Below are 14065 nucleotides of genomic sequence, written 5' to 3'. Positions count from 1 at the left end.
GTTATCGTTTCAAAAGTTTGTTTTTTTTTTCAAATCCATTCTTGTTGCAATAATCATCATATTACATAAGCAGTGGCAAATTTGTTTGTTAAGCAAAGTTTTTATAATCCCCAGTTGAGACAACCGAACAAAAACGACAAAAATTTGTAAGAAATCTTTGGTATCTTTGGTTTCAAACGTAAGAAGCTTCGGTATGATCCATTTTGGACGCAAGACAGATTCGGTTTGTTCGGTTTTTGAAGATTCGGTATGTTTGGTATTTGAACGTAAAAGAGATTCGTTACGTATAGTCGCTTTTAATCGCAAGAGAGATTCGGTATTTCGGTATCGTTATTTTTAAATGTAAGGGAGATTTAGTATGTACGGTTTTAGAAGATTGGGTATGTTCAGTATTTAAACGTAAGAGACCATCGGTATGTTATGTTCGGTTTTAGACGTAAGAAATTGTCGGTTTTTTCATTGCAATATTTGATTTTTCTGTATGTAGTGTAGTCAAACGTCATGATGGTCTTTTGCAAGAATTTCAAACGTTGTTTTTGAAAAAAAAATTCTGAATTAATGTGCAAAATTACCGAAAAAGTTTTTTTTAGCTCAATCGCAAAAATAAGTGAACAAGTAAAAGTTTTTTGATTAAATTTAAATAATAAATCTAACATCCTTGTAGAATAATGATGAGAAATCAGTTGATTAATTCGCATTGACTTAGTTTTGACATACTTTCTTGTAGTTTGCACCCAGTTTTTGATAGTCGGTTGCGTTTCAAAACGCCCAAGACTGATCGTTTTTAATGTTCAGTCTGCTGAACTTATCTGCTTTTCAGACCTGGACCTTCTATCTTACTGGTGTCTCTAAACAATGCTAAAGCTTGCGTATGTTTGAAAACGACGATACCGAATCTTTCGTATGTTAAACAAAAACGACCAAACCAGCGAAAATATCACAGGCACATTAGATAAACTGGAAATAGAGGGCAAAATGTTTAAGTGTAACACAATGAGAGAGGTTATAAGAGACACAAAGAAAGATAAGGCACTGGGCCCAAATAGAACAGTGCCAATCCACTTTAACCATTTAGGCCCCATAGCACAGAGATAACTTAATGACACCTTTCAATGAACATTTTTGTAAACAGTGCTAAAATCCTGAACATTTGGAAAGTTGGCGGGGTTATACCCCTTCACAAACCGGGAAAAACACAAAGACGCCTCTAAAAGCTTCAGACCAATTGCAGTCCCCTCCCCCAACGCAAAATTAACAGAAAAACTTTAAAGTTCAATATCCACTAAAAGAACATCAGCATGGAGTTAGAATTGAGCATTCCACAAAAACAGCTCTCAATATTGTCACCAACAATGTACAAAAGGGCCTTGATCAAAAGAAACATTGTATTCGTACTCTACTAGTAGCCTTAGACCTCACCGCCGCCACAATCTACTGCCAACAGACATACTCTAGGCACCACTACCGAATATCACTAAGATATGGGTCGCTTCATACTTGCAAGACAAATTTTCGTGCGTAGATCGTAACAAAAGAAGTCAACGTGGAGAAAAGACATACAGGGTGTCTGCCAAGGTGGTGTAATATTGCCAATGCTATTCAACATCTACATGAGGAAGCCGTTTCTACCCCCGAAACATATAGACATCACGTCTGACGCTGATGATGTCAATTTAACTACATCTCACCCACAAGTTGAGAAATTGCGCGACATGATAACTCCTTACCTAAAATACTTTTTACAAATGGCTAGAATCAAGAAAAGTTAAGTTATCAGCTGAGAAATCAACTGCAACGGTCTTCAAAACATGGAGCCAGGAGTCGAAGTATGACCCACACCTCACTATTAACACTTCAACAATACCAGCAAAGTCCAAAGTCAAAGTACTGGGTGTTAGGTTTGATAGTATGCCAAATTATGGAGAACAGGTAAGAGGCACCAAAAAACAAAATTAGAAAAGCGCAATAACATACTGAAAACGATTGGTGGTAGCGACTGGGGCTGCACAAAAAAGACACTCTTAGTAACTTATAAACTCTTGGTCGAAGTGTCCTTTACTAGCTTTCTCCCATTTGGGCTGTCACAATGAGCAATACAAGATGGAACCTCCTGAAACGCAACAAAAAGTTGCTCTTCGCACAATTTCTGGCTTTTTAAAAATATACGACACGATGACTTACACGATGAAGGTGAAAGGCTGCTTGTTAACGCTCACAAAAACCTTTTAGCAGAGCAAACTCTAGCCGGCAGTTACCAGAGCCATCATGCAAATCATGAAACAACTCCTGCAACCAGTTACTGTCCCGTGAGACCGACACTAAATGATACTTATAGGGACCTCGTGAAACAACATACAAACAACAAAAGGCAATTTAATCGCAAGGAATGCAGGAAAGCGCTCTAAAGTATCCACTGATACACGGTCCATACTCAGTTGAACAAAGACAGCAAGCAACTAGGCAAACCTCCACCGAAGATAGCAGAAGAAGAGCAATTGTTGCCTCAATTCGCACGTATCCGGTTATCACACCTGAGAACTGGATACTGTCCCCTGCTAAACTTTTACTTGAGTAGGATCTGTGACACAGTTGACAACCGCTGTCCCAAATGCGGAATAGCAACACAAGCCACATGCCGTGAACCACATTTGCTGCGGTAAGAACAACAACAACTGCGGTAAGAACACCGCGGACGCAAAAGTGATTGACCTTGGGAAAAACCAACAGAGGTAGCCAAATGACTTGACTTAAAACCATCAGTCCTACATGACCACACTGCACAGAAATATCCGCAGTCCTTGCCCCCTTCCCCTGATGTTGAGGATGCCCCTCCTGGTCCCCCTAACTTGGGGACCGCTTGTTGTTCATCATGCGGTGGATGCAGAACAGTCGGCGCGCTAAAAGCAGGTTGTGAATTGGCAGTATACACTACTACTAATATTTCTATTTTTATTATGATACAAATGCAACTAGGATAACAGTTAAAAACGGCAATAAGCGCCTATAGCCCGCGAAAATTACCTGCAAATTGCAAATGTGTGCGACAGTTACAATAACAAAAAAATCACAAGAGTTTTGGTCGTTTTTAGTTAGAAAAAAAGGACAATACTGAGAACAAAATTTTGTATCAAACCAATGATATTAAACAACCGAAAATTTCTCCACTAAGAATTTAATTGGATTATTAGGTTTATTCCGTTTTCCAATGTTAATATGATGGCGAGAGCATTTCACATCGTTTGCCTTGTACATTTATCCCCTCCTGATCAACTGTTGTCATATAAGTGTAGAAAAAATGTCACTCTAATGGTTTATAGAAGGAATATGAGAGTGATTTGTGCGAGTGAATATGCGAGTGTATATGCGAGTGATATATATCGGATTTATGAAGCTAAGAAGTAATTACAAGCCATAATGGGTACTAATTTACAAACCCCCCACCGGGAATGTTTGCAAAATCGGCTATGGGACTAGACTTTTTCTTCTTCGCCAAAACGGGATTAAACTTATTTCTTCTTCCTTCCTGCTACAGTTGCTATAGAAATAGAAAGACCATCAAATATGCAAAAACAACGTGAAAATAGGAAAAAATGCAATTCCTAAATGACAAAAAATTCAGAATTTTGTATCAAAAACTGTGTATCAAGCCAATGATTTGATGCCTGAAGCATTCGGCAAGGCATAAAGTTTGCTTTTTAACTTTCGAGAAACAAATTTAACTAAAATATAGCAAAAAGACACGGTTGATCTCCAAAGATTCCATTTGAATGTAAACGCGCAAAACAACAAATAGTGGCTGCATCAGTAGGGCTAGAAGAGAAGTTTACTGCTTATTCAAAAGAGATTTCCAGATTACAATGAATTGCTAGGTTGCAAAAGTGGGTAAACATAAAACCCGCAAATTTTACAAATCAAAGCAAATCAGAAGTCATCAATCATTCAAAACAAATTAAGGAAATCAAGCTTGTGCTTGAACTCACCGGGCCGCGTGCATGAGGGTAAACTTGAAAACTCTTGTTGTATTTTACAATTTAATATTTTCGACAATCAGGTTTATATTATTCTTTGCTGATCTGTAATTTCAAGATTGTTTTGTAATGTCGAAGCTGTAAAGATGATCTGCTATCATAACTGAGGGCATTTTCGGCTTTCTGTGTGTGTGTGCGTGTGTGTAAGTGTAAACTTGTTGTAAACGCTTTCGGGGCGACGCACATACACCATCTATATGTCGGTGAAAGTTGGTGATCATAAGTTTGCATCGACGTTTTAATTTGATGCGTGGCGTGGTGGTTGGGAATATTGTGTTGTTGAATGCCAAGGATATGTGAAAGTGGTTTTTAGGCTTCATGGGGGCTGTGAAAGTTGAAGTTTAATCGACGATTGTTGGCAGCATATACTGTAAACTCTGTTGATGTGAAGGTGTATACTCTTGCAATCTGAAGGCTGTTGACAAAATTATGTGGGTTAGATTCCGGTGACGTTAGCTTTTGTTGAACTGGAAAAAAAAGGGCGAAATAACGAAAACTTGATGATGACTGTTGTCGATGAGGGCAAATAAACACTTTGAGCTGTTTTCCGCGTAGTTTTAGGGAAGTGAATGACTTGGGGAAGTTAAAATTCTCTTTTCGTTTTGTAGTTTCACAGCATTGTTACTTCTTCATGTGCTCGGTTGTTTGAGCTTGTGTGAGTTGAATATTTGATACTCTGACTTTGGACACGATGATTATGGAAATTTAAAACCATAATGCCGTTTGAAATTTGAAACTTAATGGTTGATGTTACTGGAAACTTAATGGAAAGTTAAAACTTAATGGAATTTAAAACTAAATTTAAAACTTAATGGTGTAAAACTTTAGCTAATTTGACTGCTGGTCTGTTCAGCACTCCAGTTGATGTCTTGATTTCGAAGGATCGTGCTCGTCCGTCCAATCCATTGTGGCATTTCGCAATTCGAACCATTGGCCAAATATCTCTCGGAGTGAACCTATGCAATAACCAGACTAAATCGCCTTCTTTAAATTGCTCTGATTCTATTCTCGACTTTGGTCGGCTGATAAGATCTGATGTGTACTCCTTTTGCAAACGTTTCCAAAAATGATCCAGTAATGTTTGTGTGTAAGAGAACTCCTTCTTACTAAATGTTCGGCTGGTTGATGTCAACGGTGCTAAAGGGCTGTAAGGGCGTCTCAGCAAAAAAATGATTAGGTGTTCGTGCTTCTTCGTTGTTTGTGTCTGAAGAGACATATGTAATTGGCCGGGAGTTGAGAAGTCCTTCAGTCTCTGCTACGATTGTCTGAAAAGTTTCGGCTTTCAATTGTTGGCTGCCTAAAATTATGAGCAAAGTGCGTTTGGCAGACTGAATTAGTCTTTCCTATATCCCGCCGATGTGAGGGGTTAGAGGTGGATTTAGTTTCCATGTAATATTTTGCTGCTGTAACTGGGACTTGATGTAGTTGTTGTCAACACTTATTTTGCTCAGATCCATAGTTTTTTTCGCTGATGTGAAGTTCGCTCCTTTGTCAGAGATGATCAACTCAAGATATCCTCGTCGCGAAACAAATCTTCTAATGGCTAGTAGACAATAATCTATGTCCAATGTCTGACAAACCTCCACATACACAGCTCTAGTGACAAGACAGGTGAAAAGACATACATATTGTTTTTCCAATTTGCGATTTCGGTGCTCGATCTAAAAGGGTCCGAAAAAGTCTAAGCCAACATTTAGAAAAGGATATTGTTTTTCTGCTTCTGCGAATTGAAAACTGGGGAGGTCGGCCATGAGGGGGGTAATATTTTGTGCTCACCATTGTCGGCAAATGAAGCATGTTTTGCTTAGTTGTTTCAAAAGTCGTCTTAGTCCTATTATAATGAAATCCTGCTGCAGGTGTGCTCGGACAAATTTTGTTCCAAGATTCTACAGTCGTTGTGGGCTTGTTCAATTATTAGTTTGGTAACACTATTCTTACTGTCAAGTATAACTGGATGTTTTTGACTGTGGGGTATTTTAGCGTGCTCTAATCTGTCTCTTGCTCTTATTAAACCATCTTTGTCCAGGAAGGGGGTGAATTGCAATAACTTGTCCCGCTTTTTTAGTTCTTTTCCTCGTTCAAGGTATCATATGCTATCAGAAAAAGTTTTATGCTTTGATTGTCTTAATAGATGGCGTCGTGCGTCTTCATAACTGTTGGTGACTGGTCGTTTTCGGAAGATATTGACTGCTTTCATTACTGTTTCGGTTCGTCGCATAAGTTTATTCCAACTAGAGAAATCATAAATGTCAATAACTGTGTTTGAAGTTTCTGTACCTAAAACGTTTGTCGCTGTATATTGCTGGCCTCTTTGGAAATTTGGAACGGGATTTTCTAGGAGAAATTTTGGTGCTGAGAGCCATTTTTCATTCAAGTCTGCTAATGACAGCCCTCTTGTTCCGTGATCTGCAGGGTTGATTTTAAAGGTTACAAAATTCCATTGTTCTGACTTAGAGTTTGCTAAAATTTTTGAAATTTTATCTGCTACAAAAACTTTTTGGTGTTCTGTTGATTTAATCCAACCTAATGTGGCCATACTGTCAGTCCGGAATTGAATTTTGTCAAAGTGTGCTGTCATTTTGCTTCGAACAAACGAACAAGTTCCGTTCCCATAGCTGCTGCTTCTAGTTCAAACTTCGGGATGGTTGTTGTTTTAATGGGTGCAACTATTGCTTTGCTAACAACATATTGAGTTGTTATTTCTTCTGCGCTGCTTGATCTGATGTATATTGTCGTTGCTATTGCTGTACTTGATGCATCGCAAAATATGTGAAGTTCATGCTTAGCATCTGGGTTGGGGATCAGACATCTGCTAATAGAAAATTCTGGCACCTGCTCACATTCGTCGATCCATTGCTGTAAGTCATGTTGGAACTCTCTTGGAATCTGATTATTCCAGTTGTTACTTTGTTTCACTATTGATTGAAGAATGCATCGTACTCTAATGGAAAACGGCGTGATGATTCCAAGGGGATCGAACAATGATAAGGCGAGTGACAACCAATGACGTTGTTGCATGCTTTTGACATCCAGTTTTAAGTCTGGTCTTTTGAAGATGAAAATATCTTCATTGGCATTCCACATTTGTCCTAAAATACGTTGCGCTCTCGCTGTGTCTGCATTTTCTCCAGTTATTTCCATGACGGTGTTTGGGTCGCTACTAAAAAATTTTGTAAGCTAAAGGCACCTTTTGTAATGTATCCTTTACTTCTGTTGTTGTGATTGCTGCGGTTTCGGTTGTCTAAAAACTTTGAAGGTAATCATCCATGTAGAAATTGTTTCTTTTGGCTGATTAGGCATCAGGATTACTTAATTTGTTATCATCTGCACATCTGTAGAATATGTATATTGCACATGAAGGGGAACAAGTTGCATCGAATATTAGTCTCTTGTAATTGAAAATTTTTTCTTCTGAATCTTTGTTCCACAAAAATCTGATTGCGTCTTGGTTTTCTGTTCTTATGGCAACTTGCATGAACATCGCTTCGATATCACCGGTTACTGCAATCTTGTTGTGACGAAATCTCAGAAGAAGTCCCACAAGGCTGCATAGTAGATCTGGTCTGTTCAAAAGAGCTTTGTTAAGCGAATGTCCTTTGTATACTGAAGTTACCAAAGTTGTGTGGAAGATACCAAAGTTGTGAATGCATGAAGTTTGGTTGATGTTGTGGCTCTTCAACAAATCCTTTTTCAATGTCTGCTTCGATGGTTTGGTTGTAACGACCAAATAGGTCTGGTTCCTGCTGAAGTCGGTTTTCAAGTGACTGTAATTGTGCTTTGGCAAGAAAGTAGTTGTTCGGTAGTATAGTGTCATCTTTCCAAGGTAGTCCGATCTCATAACGAGAACCGTTGTGGCATGTTGTCCTTTTTAGTGTTTCAAGAGCTTTCCTGTCATCTGCTGTCAGTGTATTTTCTCCACTCACTAATTTTTTCCCCTCCATTGTCCAAAACATTTGAAGCATGTCGTTCTCTATATCCTGTTCTGGGTTTTTTATTCTGTTGTAAAGCGTGATGTTGTAATTGATTTCTTGTTTATTACTGGTTGGCTTGTATTTCTGTGGTATTGGTCATGTAACGGTCCATCCAAGCTGTGTCAAGAATCCGTATGGGGCTACTGGTGGTCCTGATGTGAATTTGAGTGGTACTGTTGCTAAGAAGGCATCCGCTCCGATTAAAACTCCTATTCTGTTATCTCATAATTGTGGAAATGTGATGTTGTTAAGATGATCGTAGTCGGCGCAGATAGAGTGCAACGGGTACATCTCAACGGGTACATTCGGCAATTGAAAGTCAGATGCTGACGTGGCCTACACCGGTAGGTTGAAAAGAGGTCGGGTGCTGTTGAGTGATCCAATTCCCAGAAGAACTTCAGTTGATGTTATGATGTGTTCTCTGTAAAGTGAAGAAATTGGTACTGCAAGGTGATCTGTGTTTTTTATTCCAGTGCTTTTGCCATTGAGTTTGTTATTTGTGTGTTGTCGCTCCCGCTATCCAAAAGAGCTTATGTTTCTATTGATACGTCTTCTGTGTAAAGGATAACCGGAGTGGCTTGAAGTTGAAGTTGAGGTCGTATCCACGAACCGGTTTGATTGTTGCTGCATGTGTGATTTTGTGGTCGTGGCTTGCTGTTGTTGTTGTTAAAGTTTTGTTGCCTTTGGCTTTGATTTTGTGTGTCTGTTTGATTATGAGAATGTCCGGTGTTCTGTTGTCGTGAATTTGTATTTAGCTTGAAGTTGTTCAGATTGTTATAATTTTTTTGAAGGTGCTTCCATTGTTGTTGTTGAGATTGTAATTCTGATTGAAACGGTTAGTGTTATTGTCTTGACCAAAAGCATTACGTGTGTTGTTGTTATGATTGTAAACAACCACTCTTCCATAGTTGAATCCATGTGGTTGAAACTGTGATCTGTTTGCGATTATCTGTGTTTGGTGTCCGTTGTTTTGTTGACCACGATTGTTGTGATAATTGTTTGCAGAATGGTTTTGAACCTTGTTGCGTGTTTGTTGTTGATGTTGTTGCTGTTGGTTGATTTGCTGATGCTGAGTTGGTGAAAATGTCTGTGAACTGTTGAAGTTGTTTCTGTGAATTGTTGAGTGATGAAATCCGTTGCAGTTTTCAATGCGACATCGCTAATGACTGTTGCACTGTCCTTTTGGGTGTTCGGTGAGGCAATTTTGGCAAATTTTCAGTTGTCTTACTGTTTGTTGTCTTTCGTTAATATCTTTATTGAGGAATTGGTTGCATTTTCGTAGGCTGTGACTGTATCCACATAGAGGACATCTTTTGTTACTTTGCTGTGGGAAGAGTCTTTTTGATCTTCTAGATAAACTGTTTTCTTGATTGTTTGGTTTTTGTGATGCTGACAATTCTGCGCAAGCTTCTGCGTAATTATCGATCCAGTCCTTAAAATGTATTAAATTAGGTTGAACAATAGCTTGCCTATGGACGTATTCGTTCCATCTGATTATCATTGTTGGCGCAAGTTTATGATTTGCAATCTTATGGACAGCTGAAGATTGAAGATCGGATGTGAAATTGTGAAGTACAAACATTTGAACCAATTGTCTAAGAAACGCTGCAAAAGATACAAAACTTTCGGGGTTATTGATGATCGGTCTGGGCCAGTGTTCCAACTTATCAAGGTAAGCTGCTGCAACATGTTTTGGTTTCCCCAATAGTTTTTTTTAATTTTTGCATTGCTTCATTATAAAACTCTCCGCTGTATGAGTATCCAATAATGCTATCTTTGGCTCTGTCTGTGAGGGCGTTTTGAAGATATGTCATCCGTTGGGCACCTGTCAGTGTTACATTGCCATATATTGTGGCTCTGAAAAAACTAAACCAGTCGCGCCATCTCAATGGATCTCCGCTGAAGGATTTGAGTTGAGTTTTTGGAAGGTTAATGCTGGAAGTGACAGAATCTTGTTGTGCTTGTCGTGGCAAGAAAATGTTTTCTGTTGTCTGTGTATGTTGGAACTGTCTATCTGGTTGTTGGCCAGTTCTGTTGATGGACTTTGGTAGTCTTTGGTCTTGATCGTTGAGATTAAAAATGCAAAGATTGTTGTTCGTTTCTGGGATTAGGTTGTTGACGGCTTTGCTGCTCAATTCTCTGTCATTTGATTGGTTACTTCTTTTGATTTTGTTCTCATCTTGATAGATATCGATGCTTTGAAGAAATTGCTGTTCTTGATTTTGAACATGTTCGTGAATATTTGAAGTATCTTGACCTTGAGTCTCCTGAAATTAGGTATTTGTTGAGGCGAGGTTAACATCATGGATCTTGTCAATTTTTCTTTCTCTTTTTCTGGCTCCTTGTCTTTTTGGTTGTAGTTCATAATAGGTTGTGTTACTGCTTAGTCTGATGTTGTCAATTTGTTGATGATCGTCGCCTTCATCGTCTGTTGATTGTAGATAATTGCTGTCGTTGTCTGTTTTCTGTTGATTTCTTCTGTGTTAAGGCGTGATTTTATTTGATGATTGTTTCCTGTTAAAAGGATGTAAGTTTTGTTGTCTTGATTGTGTCTGATGTGGCTGTGTTTGCTTTAGTGTTTTCCGTTGGTCTGGGATGTTAGTGTCAAATGTCTGATTTGAACTGCAATCAGATTCGGTATTTACATCTGATTGGGGTATTTTTTGTTTCCTTTTCGCGTGTTTATAGGATTTGGGTTTGTCGTTGGATGTAGTGGTGCCAACATCGCGTCTTATGGTGATTGGTCCGATGTTTTGCTCTTTGTATTTAACTTGAATTGCTTTTAGGGATTTTGTCGAGTCCTCATCACCATTCCTTTTTCCTTGCTCTGCTCTTATGTGATGGTCACCATTATTGGTTGGAAAACTCGCTATCATATTTGACGAAGTGCATTCTGTGTTTGTCTCATCATTCAGCTGTAATGTTCTCTCCTGGATTTGTGTGAAGTTGGTTATTGGATCGGTCCGTCTCTGTTTTTGACTGTACTCAAAATGTCTCAGAGGAAACTCAATAAAATAATTTGGGTTATACATGTCGTTACTGTCTTTGTTGTCTGCCATTGACGTTGTATCCCCTCCTCCCATTGACGTTGTATCTGAATTGATAGCGTTTCCTATCAATCGATTACTTTGTTCTATGTCATCGTTATCTTTCTGTCCATGTTGGGGATTTCTGCTGCTTCGTTGTTGTTTTTCTGAAGCGGGGAGAGTAGGTACTTTGTCTGTGCTGCTCTCTGCTTTTGATTCTTTTCTCAAATTGTATGTCTTTTTTTGTCGATTGTAATAGGGTTTATGGGTTGTTGAGGATTTGTCATTTTGACTGTTTTTTTTTGCCTGTGTTTGTGCTTTTCTTTGGCGCTCTGGCAAATGGCTGTCGGAGTCTGTAGTAACTTCTCTTGAATGGTCTTTGCAATTTTTTTCCACTTCAAGATTACTAGACTTCGTTCTGCTGATTTCTCCATTATTTCTTTCAATTCATTTTGTGTGAGGTTGTATTTAAAAAGGTCGTCGCTGGGTTTGTCTAACTGCCGTTTTTGTTGAGAGAGAGACTCATAGGACAAACTGATGCCCTCTAAATTTTCCTCTTGAATCACTGCCTCAAGATAGTTGACATTGACTGTCCATTCTGCTTCTCTCCTCTGCAGCTGTTGTTGTATAGCCATTTTCTTATTATTGGCGCTGGGCATATTGATACAGGTGATTATTTCAACAGTTTTGAACTTTGTTCTTGTTTGATCTCTCAGCTTGTCAGTTTTGGTTTTTGTTAAGTTTTTGTAACTGCTGAATAAATCGAGTATTATCAAAAGCAACTTCAATGGACACGCGTAAAAGTATTCAGTTTGTTTGCGGCAGTAAAACAGCTGCTCTAGACAATTTTTTTCTTGTTGTCCTGTTAATGTGTTGAGTGTGTTATTGTTCTGGGACAGGACGATATGATTGCTTTCAAACGAAAATTACAGATTTAAGTGTTTTACCTTTTCGATACAAAACTCCTTTGTCCTGGAATTTGAGCTAAAAAGCAATCAGACCTCTTTTTTTAATGAAGTGAAGTGTGGTCTGGTCTGATTTTCTTTTAACCAAACTTTGTTGGGTCTGTTGAACTTTGCAGATAGTCAGAGAACGTCAAATTCTCCACGGAAAAATAATATCAAAATGTGTTTCTTATCGCCTTTGATGATGACCGTTATTCTTTGACGTTTAAATCTTTTCTGCAACGAACAACCTAAATCCGAAGTTTTTTTTCTATAACGTGCCCTCTGAAGTAGAAAGCGTTTGACTGTAATTGCTGTGTTCTTTCTTGCTTTACATTCTCTTTTAATAAAAAAATCGGAAACTTGATTATTAACTACGATAAAAACAAATTGTGAGTGTTGTTCTATTTTTTAAATGTGTGTGTATGTGTATGAACACTATCTACTCCAGAGTTGAAAAGAATGTACACGCTTGCTGAAAACTAAAAAAGTGTTATTGAACGCTAATCTCATCTAGGAATATGGAATATTTTGTTGCAAATCGAAAAAGTTCAAAGCTTGTTTTTTTGTTTTTTTTTCAACATGAGCGTGGACAAAGTTTTCCTATATTAGATCCCAGGTATATAAATATGATATTAGTATATAAATATGATTTTAGTAGGTGTTTTATAGGTATACAATTATATAACTGTTACTTCGGATGAAGATCCCTTGATTTTTTTTGTTAACGTTGTTCTTTGTTAGAATTTGAAAATGAAATTAGGACTATTTGGTTGCTGAGAGACAATCTTCTGTAGACGTCATTTCTTGTGACACATTTTTGTACTTATCTATTTTCCTTTCTTTCTTCTTTTTTTCTCAAACTCTCTATCTTCTTTATTATGGTTCTTCGTTATTGTCGCTAAGTGACGGCTCCTTTCTAAAGGGTTCTAAAATACAGCAAGCATTTCGAATTATAGGAACAATGGAAATAGTATTGAGAACATTTTTCAAAGTACTCCCTGATTTTGTTAACATTTTTTTCAGTGTTTCAATTTCAGAAGTTTGGTTGCCTTCAATGTGTTTGTCATAAAAAAGGGTCACCACTGTTTACTACTTATTCACAAGAGATTTCCAGATTACAATGAATTGCTAGGTTGCACAAGTGGGTAAACATACAACCCGCAAATTTTCCAAATGAAAACAAATCAGAATTCATCAATTAATCAAAACAAATTAAAGAGAACAAGCTTGTGCTTGAACAAACACTGCATCTGATTTTAACTATTTCAAGCTATTTAAAGAGATCAAAATTATTTGATATGATGAAAAGTGATTACTTAATGCCCAATATCTCAGTTTCCCATCTTTGTTGGTTATTAGTCTTGTTTTGTTTTTACCATCACCGTAGCTTTTTTGTTGCAATTATATTGACTGTTGCTCTTTAACAGGCTGTTTTGAATAAAGTTTTAACTAAGTTTAACAGTAAGTTATTTAACTTGGCATTGAATTGTGACATATCTAATAGAAAAAACAAGTGAAGACTCGAAAAAAAAGAAGTTAGAAATAAATTGCAATCTTGGTTTCAGCAAAAGATTAACTAAACATGTACAAATAAAATGGACCCGAAGAAGCACAATATAAACAAAAGCTCAGAAAAAATATATCTTGAAGCCTCTTTTATTCAATTTATTTACAAAAATGTCCCAACACATCCTCCAAAACACTGGCTTGATCTTATTTTCCCCAGATGGGACATTATTTGCAGGTGAAAAAGTTCGAATGTTGCACAGTCATACAAAGGAAGTGGACGTCTAAAACTTGAAAAACTGAGGAAGCGCGAAAAGTTTCTTTCTAACAAAACAAAAACAGCAAAATGATTTGAGAAGAATGGTTCTTATGCCAGTTCACTGATTTGAACCAAAAAAACAATGACAAAAATTCAGATGGATTTGGAATAAATGTTGCTGTAAACAGAAAAACGAATTTAAAGACCACTTTTTTGAATTTTGAAAACTAATAACGCTTTAAAGAAAGTCAGGAACAGCTGTTTCATTTATCGAATAAAACGATTAGTTGGTTATGAAGTTACAGAGAACTTAAGACTTTCAGGTGAA

The sequence above is a fragment of the Convolutriloba macropyga genome, chromosome 14 (assembly GCF_964194025.1).
Source record: "Convolutriloba macropyga chromosome 14, txConMacr16.3, whole genome shotgun sequence".
In the NCBI taxonomy this organism is placed as follows: Eukaryota; Metazoa; Xenacoelomorpha; order Acoela; family Convolutidae; genus Convolutriloba; species Convolutriloba macropyga.
This window is presented reverse-complemented; position numbering follows the sequence as displayed.